This window comes from Vigna umbellata, chromosome 4 (assembly GCF_029865625.1).
Source record: "Vigna umbellata cultivar VRB3 chromosome 4, Vumbellata_1.0, whole genome shotgun sequence".
Classification (NCBI taxonomy): Eukaryota; Viridiplantae; Streptophyta; class Magnoliopsida; order Fabales; family Fabaceae; genus Vigna; species Vigna umbellata.
In genome coordinates, this window is record NC_142168.1 from 42,389,546 (window position 1) to 42,398,575 (window position 9,030).

A 9,030-nucleotide genomic window follows, 5' to 3' on the forward strand; every position below is an offset into this window, starting at 1 on the left:
TAGATTAACAATAAAATAATCCTAATGATATTGGTGGAAAAATAAACACCACTTTAACGTGGGAGAAATAATTAATGACATTTATTAATAAACAATGTTGAACTATGATACTCAGACCTGGATCAACAATGTCATAATCTCAATTAAACTTCAAAAGTAGAGTAGAGAATGAAAAAGGTCACACTGCACATGAAATACTAACATATGATGGTAGAATTATTCACAGTAACCAATTGATTGCTGAAGCATGAAGAAATGAGAAACAGTGGTGTTGGACAGTTTTCCCTGCTGCACAAACTGTGTTTCACCAACTTCTTTGTGCACTCATCTTTGTTTTTTCAGCAACTGTTGCTGCTGTGATTTTGAGCTATTGAGTTCATCATATCAAGATTTCTTTTTCTGGAAGGATCAGTGAATCGAATCTCTTCCACGCTACTTTCCTGTTTAAATACATGGATTCCATGTTTTATTAAGGTTTGGTCTAAACTCACGTATCGACACGTAACCTCTGCATGGTTCCATTCGTTTTCCACAAGTTCTTCATCTAAATCATTTTTCAGTTTTGTCTCCCTCAGGTCAAAAACACAAGTACAATCATCCAACATCTCCCAAGTTTCTAACAAATGTTCGTTGCCATTGATGATCACAATGGGTGACATGAGTCTAAATGTGCTATGGATCACCAAGGGTCTGTATTTACCACCTTCTGATGAGGAATACTCCCACACTCGTTCCATTGCAAGACAAATAGCCATGGCTGGGAGTTTGCCACGAAACCAGAAAGAAATTGGCAGTTCCAATGTTTGAATCTCAAACCACTCTGCAATCTTGGCTCCTGGCAAATAAAAGAAGGTGCTTCCAGCCTCATGCAGTTCCTGTTAATCATAAACAATTTATCAAGTTTAGGCGCATGATATACAATTCTGATATTGAAAATACCACCTTCAATTTAAAATTTTCCTTATATATTGTTCAACTTGCTCGTTCTTATTCAATGTGTAAAATCAATACCTGATTTAGTAACATGCTTCTACATGAGGAAGTCAAGGATTGACAATCTATTGCAAAGAAATGTTTCAGGTTTGGAGGAATGCCTCTAATTTCTTGAAGTCGCTCACAGAAGTTCAAATTAAGCCTTGTTAAAAAGTGGAATTCTTTGATGCATTCTGGAATGACTGTGAAATTATTCCCTGATAGGTCTAAGTTCTTCATATTAGCAAACCATGGGAGAAGTGTTGGAAAAAAATCATCTGTTAAGTTGCAGCATCTGAGTTGAAGATATTGAACGTTTGTAGACAAGATTGAGCTCACTTTTTCTGCACCCTCATTGGCTTCACGGAAAAGCCCCCCTTCCCATTCATTTGCTGCAATATCAACCAGTTCTGGCATCATGCAAATGCTTGAAAGGGGAAGGCCATCACAACCACTTTTCATTACTCGAACACTCAAACACAGATGTAACTTTTGCAGCCGTGTAAGATTTCGAAATGAAGGTGGGAATTTTTTTACAGGAGTTTCTTTCAAGTCAAGTTCTCTTACATATTCCATGTTTCCTAATACTTCTGGAAAATTTTGAAGACTGTGACAATACCGAAGTTTGAGTTGCTCAAGAGAAGTTAACTTGATTGGAGGAAAACTCTTGAGCCTGGAGCAACCTTCTGCATCTAAGATTTTAAGTTTTTCCAAGAACCCGACTGAGTAGTGAAGTGAAGATAATTTTGGACACCATCGAAATGACAAATTTTCCAAATGTATGAGACAAGATACATCAGGTATCTGTTTCAAATATCGACATTCGTCAAAATTTAAACTTGTCATATTCACAAACTTCTGCAACATACAAAAAGAAAGCAAATCAACAAAGTAAAAGATAACTTACGGATATAAACATCACATGGAAACACATAAATGGCCTTGAAGTGAAGTTATCAAGTTACAGAAACAAGGAAATGAACTCAATACACTTGCCTGTCTTAATAAGTCAGTCAACTCTAGTGATGTAAACTCACAGTATGGTAACTTGAATACAGCAAGTTTCTTCGGATGAAAATCCTGTGGAAAATTCTGTGAAGGATATCTCCACCATTCCATCACTCTCAAAGAATTAGGAAGATGTTTTGGACCTTTGGAGAAATGACAATTTCTGATAATAAGTGTTCTGAGATTTTTCATCTTTTTGAAGGCATCTCCATCCCATTCTATTTCCACTTCTTCAAATGAAGGGAAATCTACGCATATGATTTCAATCTGACCAGTTCCCTTTCAATAGAAAAATCATGAAACAACCACAAGACATGATTCAATATTAGGATTTCAACATGCATACATAGAGAAGTGTACAAATTATAAAGCATACAATACAAGTAACTGTGACATGACACGAACATATAATATTCAAAAGGGATAGTTCCATGTTAAAGAGGAAAAACCAAACCATCCAATTAATCAATCTTATTCACCTTATTGTCTTCTAAAACTTGAACTATATCCTGAGGGAACCATAACCTGCTACGTTTCCCAGGCTCTTTGGGTGATTCTCTCCGCACAATTTCTCTACCCATGTCTTCTATCAGATTATGTAGTGTCACTTTACCATCCAAACTAATCTTTATGAAAGATTTTTCGACCAACACGTCAATATGATGTTTAATGCTATGACCATGATGAGCACGAAGTATATCTTCGACCTCTGCCAAATCATAGTTTTTGAAGAAACAAGCAATGTCAAGAAAAACACTCTGTTCATCTTCTTCCAAAGCATCATAACTCACTTTAAGTGTGTCCTGGATATCCATTTTAGGAATTTTCTTGTACTTATCCAAAGCATACTTCCATTGTTCTATATTTCTTCCACATAAGTTGGAACCTATTACTTCCAAAGCCAATGGAAGGCCCGAGGCATAAGTTACTGCCAGATTCAAAACATCCTTGTAACTTGGATCAAATTGTTCAAACTTGAAAGCTTTCCAAGTAAGTAATTCAAGAGCATTTTCCTCATTCAATTCGTTCACTTCGTATGTTCTTTTAACCCGATGACATTTTAGCAACTGTTTGTCTCGAGTTGTTATGATGACTCTACTGCCTAGACCAAACCAATGTGGTCTTCCAGCAAGTGCCTTTAGTTGTTCCTCTTTGTCAACATCATCTAGAATCAAAAGAACCTTCTTTTGCTGGAGCCTGTGCTGTATTACAGAAATTCCCTTTTTGACACTTGTTAACTTAATCTCTCCTACTGTTTCAGAAAGAAGGTTGCTTTGGAGATGCAGTAACCCATGTTTGCTCGAAGTTTCTCTCACGTTTTCAAGAAAACATAAAGCTTCAAAATGGTCAGCAATGGAATTATAAACTGCAGCAGCAAGTGTCGTTTTCCCTACTCCACCAAGTCCGTGGAACCCCACCATGTGGACAACATCATCACATCCAACATCTAGAAGCAACTTTACTTCCAGCACCTGTGACTCTAATCCAACTGGGTAATCCGCAACATGTAAAGCAGCACGGTTAATCTTGCTGCAGACCAACTCAACAATCCTCTCAATGAACTCATATTCATATCCTTCCCTGTTCAATCAGAAAATTTTGTGAGAAGTCAAGCTAAACTCTTTATATGCTTTTTTAAAAGTCTGTGCTCCAAAATTTATCAGTATGAAAAGTTTTAAAAGAAAATAATGGGAGAGGAATGGTGTACCCATGTTTGAAATGGTAGCCAGACAAGTTAGCCACTTGATGCAGAGCCATCTTCCATGTCTCAAGCTTCTCCCAGTTGTAATAAGAATTATTTTGATGATGAGCCAACGCCTCTCCAAAAGTACCTGTGTGGTGTCTCACATGAGAAGGGTCAACTCCATAAAAAACTGGGAAAACCAACCGACCCTTATGCTTAATAAACCTCAGGATGTAATGAAGTTCATTTAAGCAGAAGGAGGAAGATGCATAGTTTTGAGAGAGGACAATGATGAAAATTCTGGAGTCTTGGATTGCGTTCTCAAGTTCAGAGGAAATCTGGTCTCCTCTGGGAAGGTGGTGGTCATCGATGAAGGTGTGAATTCCTCTGTCACAAAGAGATTTGTAGAGATTTCCTGTGAAACCTTGGCGGGTATCTTTCCCTCGAAAACTGAGGAACACATCATATCTGAATCTGTAAGGGAAGGAAGAAGGAGATGATTGCATGGCATGAGAAGTGAAAGGAAAGGTATTGGGAATTCTAAGTATGAATCGCTATATAAGAAGAAAAAAAAATTGACAAAGTTAAGTAAGATATAGGTTTAATCCTTTTCGACATCCCTTATGTACGAATGTCTCAATTGGGTTCTCGTTTTTTAAAGTGTATCAAAATGGTCCCTAATTTTGAAAATTGATATCAATTGAGTCCTTTCCGTTAAGTTAGCTGGACGACGTTAAAAAAATTGATGAGTGGATGCTGAGATGACGAACAAACGCTCGTCCACCAGCGAACGAACGCTCGTCCACCAGAGAACGAACGCTCGTCGACCTCTTACTGCTGGACGAGCGTTCGTTCGGTGGTCGACGAACGTTCGTTCGTTGGTGGACGAGCGTTCGTTCCCTGGTGGATGAGCGTTTGTTCGTCATCTCAGCATCCACTCATCAATTTTTTTAACGCCGTCCAGCCAACTTAACGGAAAAGATTCAATTGATACAAAATTAAGGACCATTTTGATACACTTTAGAAAACGAGGACCCAATTGAGACATTCGTACATAAATAAGAATGTCGAAAAGGATTAAACCTAAGATATAAGGATGTTATCTTCATTAATTTAGGAACACATAGTATCTAAGGTGTTAGGAGTTCTAACTATGAATGCTATATAAGAACAAAAGTTTAGAAAGTATTAGTATTTGTTAGAAATGTAAGGAGTTTCAGTTGAAAAAAAATGATAAGGTTAGATAAGATCCATGGGTGATGCATGGATTATTAATGTGGTGTTGTCCTTATGCGGAATAATATGTGCCGTAAGGTCATTGAAGTCGTGGTGAAATCAGAAGTCATATCCTCATAATGAGTTTGGTGAAAATATTGAAAGAAGATTTGGTGTTCGGCAGTTTTTCAGAGGGCTAATAATGGGGGGCTTAATCTTAGTGGATTGGGTTTTGGTGCCTTATACGCAGCAGAATCTCACTGGGACTCAGCATAATTTCAATGAGAAGATTAGGGAGATTCTGATTTTCTATGTCAAATTAAGAGTCCTATTTCCCAGACACAATTTCTTATTTCAATATTTTTATCAAACTCGTGCTGTGAGAGCACGATTTCTAGATTTATGTATTAAATAACGACAACAATTCGACTTCAGTATAAATATAGTTAAATTGAACTCTTTTTTATGTTTACGACTTTTGATTTAAAAGAATTAAAATCGTGTGTAGATAAGTTGTTTTTACTACCTATGACTTACCTAGAAATAATAATAATTTTAGAATTTTTATTCAAAGGTAACTTTTAATTCAAAGGTGCACCATTTGATAAAAGGATGGACATATGTGTCTCAACGTATGAGTGAAGTTGGAATGTCTATTTTAAACGAGTGTCTTTGTTAGGTGACAAAACTTGTCTTTTTGGAACATTGTATATATGAGAAGTAGACTAGAGTCAAGTTGGGTATGGTTGATTATGTTCACTCGTTATTTGAGGAGTCCTAATTTTTAAAAGACGGTGTTATGTCCTTATTCATTTTTGTTTCTGTATATAATTATTGGGATCGAGAGACACATTTTTTGTCGTAGTCTTCCTATTCTCTGATCTCTGAATCTCCTCCAAACACTTCAATTCAAGTTCAGAATTGGGAGATACCTACAAAAGGCACTCTGACGCTCAAGTTAGACGTGTGATCAATGATCCTTTTCTCACAATTAAGTATTAGGACTTTAGCAAAACATACTTACCTTTGCATCTTAACCTTATATTTATAAATTATTTCATGAACCCTAAACTGGCACAGGTCCAATAAAACGAACTTACCTTTAAATCTGGGATGTTACTCATAAACAACTTCTCTATCTTGTAATCAGTTATCAATATCTTTAATCATTCTGTTATTAATTTATTAATCAAACTCTAGCCCAATTTTAATGACTTAAACGCTGGCCCAACATCAATGTCTTAAACGCTGGCCCAACACTTAAATCCATTCACATAAGGGATAGACCAAACAGTTGCTCATGTTGATCGTTCGACTTATTCTACATACTATACAATTTTTATTGATGATTATTGAAGTAAAGTTTGGATGTTTGTTATTAAGCACAAAAATGGTGTCTTTCCCACTTTAGGGTTAAATATGTTTTTAGTCCTTAAATCCATTCACATAAGGGATAGACCAAACAGTTGCTCATGTTGATCGTTCGGCTTATTCTACATACTATACAATTTTTATTGATGATTATTGAAGTAAAGTTTGGATGTTTGTTATTAAGCACAAAAATGGTGTCTTTCCCACTTTAGGGTTAAATATGTTTTTAGTCCCTAAACTATTGGTCGTTTCTGGTTTTCGTCCCTCTTTCAAAATAAGGTACAATTTGGTCCTCATTCTTTTCGAAACGTTCGTTTTAGTCCTCAAAAACTAACACCGTTAAAAATTTGGTCCTCATTTAGTCAACAAAATGAGGACTAAAACCAAAATTCCGAGGACTAAAACGAATGTTTCGAAAAGAATGAGAACCAAATTGTACCTTATTTTGAAAGAGGGACGAAAACCAGAAACGACCAATAGTTTAGGGACTAAAAACATAATTAACCCCCCACTTTAAGAAGTGGAAAGTGCTTATATAGAATCAAAACTAGAAAAAAGATTTAGTATCTTCAAAATGACAATGGTTTAGAGTTTTGTGAAGGATAATTTAACTTGTTATTTTAAAAAATGAAGACATTATACAACATTGTCTTGTGAGGATGACACCTCAACAAAAGTCGTTTTGTAGAAGGTATGAATAGAACTCTTTTAAAGAGAGCTTGTTGCATACTTTCTAATGTTGGATTGTCAAAAGAATTTTGGTTGAAATAATATGTATGGATTCATAGTAGATTGTTGTTATTGGTAACTAAATATAATCTCTTAACAAGAACCAAACTTGGTAACTATTGAACCTTCGAAAATCTTCATTGTAAATAGTCTTTAGGAAGAAGAAAGAAGGGCCATCTAGAGTTGAAACAACTAGATAGAAGTCATGTTTGCTATAGATGACTTCTGAATAGGGCAAGTGAAGTCGAATACCAATAACACAACTTATGTATACATGATGAAGTTGTTAATGTCAAGCATGACTTCAACTATTATTAATTAGCACTAATCAAAGTTGTGCTTACTTAATACGAGTTGAGTATCTAATGTGGTGCAATGCAAAGATTATTTGAATGGAAATTAATGAAGACCGAAGTCGTCATTATTTCAAAGGATTTCTTCATTTCTATACTTTCTTAGATTATATTATTTTATTTTATTTTTATTTTTATAGAAGTTGTGCTTTAAAGCTCAACTTCCATTTCCCTTTTTAATTTTTTTTCTAATTATTTTTTTATTTTTTAAAATTTTGAAATACACATTTTTATATTTAAATTATTTTTTGTTAATTTGATTAATTAGTTCAGTAACGGAAGGAAGAAGAAAAACTAAGGAACACATCATATCTGAATTTGTAGTGGAAGAAAGAAGGAGATGATTACATGACATGAGAAGTGAAAGAAAAGGTATTAGAAATTCTAACTATGAATTGTTGTATAAGAAAAAAAATTTTAAACTATTTTTATTTGTTCCAAATCTAAGATAAGTTTTATGTGGAAATTTTTTTTACAAAGTTTAGTAAGATACAAGGATGCTATATTCTTTAATTTAGGAACACGCCATATCTATTAGGAATTCTAACTATGAAGGCTATAAAAAAACAAAAATTTAGAAACTATTAGTATTTGTTAGAAATCTAAGGTAAGTTTCACTTCGGAAAAAATGATAAAGTTAGGTAAGATACAAGGGTGATGCATGAATTATTAATTTTGGGTTCCCTAGCAAGACATGTTCTAATCAAGATTGGTTTACTACTTACCAATCTATCAGTAATGGTGTTGTCCTTATTGGAAATAATATGTCTTACAAGGTTTGTGGCATTTAAATGGTTCAAGTCAAGATGCATGACAATATTGTGAGAAGTTTAAATAATATTTTACATATACCAAACTTGAAGAAAAATCTGTTTATTTTATTATTCATGATTTCCAAGGGTATAAGTTTTCTATTGAAGGTAGAATTATTAAAGTCTTCAAAGGTGATCTTATTATCATGAAAGAAAAGTTTATCAATGATCTCTACTTTCTACAAGGTAGTACAGGTGTTTGTCTTATTGTTATATCATCTTCTCATCATATAAAATAAGATATTACTTGTTTGTGGCATATTGTGTTATTGTTATATCATCTTCTCATAATATAAAATAAGATATTACTTGTTTGTGGCATATGAGTAAGGTTGGATTGTCTATTTTGAGTAGGAGTCATTTGTTAGGCGACAATAAAATTGGTAAATTCGACTTTTGTGAACGTTGTGTCTATAGAAAGCAACCAAAGTCAAGTTTAGCACTACTATCCACAAGACTAAGGGTAGGATTAGGTATGATTGATTATATTCACTCTAATGTGTGGGAGCTTATTTCTATTTTATCAAAAGGCATTGTATGACTTTGTATTGGGAGGATGACACCTCATTAAAATGATTTTTCATAATGCATGAATATAATTATTAAAAAGAATTTTGGCTTAAGCAATCTTTATGGCTTGGTATTGATCTTCATTAACTGCAATTGAGTTAAAATCCCTATTGAGGTATGGTCTAATTCTCTTGCTAATTATTTTGATCTATCAATTTTTGGTTTTCCTAAGTATGTTCATTTAGTACATGTAAGCTTGAAGGAAGGGTGCAAAAATGTATTTTTCTTGGTTATGTGTCTGGGGTAAACAGTTACAGGTTATGGTATATTGAAACAAGGATACCAAAATTCATAATTAGTAGAGATGTGAAGCTTA

General features: G+C 34.3%; 1 pseudogene across 1 annotated transcript; it reads right to left on the reverse strand.

Annotated features, from left to right (window-relative positions):
• Positions 1 to 59: 59 nt before the first annotated feature.
• LOC124833283 (disease resistance protein Roq1-like) lies at positions 60 to 4,214 on the reverse strand (annotated as a pseudogene). Its single transcript, XR_015785943.1, has 5 exons — positions 3,689 to 4,214; positions 2,460 to 3,561; positions 1,969 to 2,259; positions 1,012 to 1,830; positions 60 to 875 (listed from the first exon to the last, which is right to left on the reverse strand). The product of XR_015785943.1 is annotated as a disease resistance protein Roq1-like (transcript).
• Between the last annotated feature and the right edge of the window lie 4,816 nt (positions 4,215 to 9,030).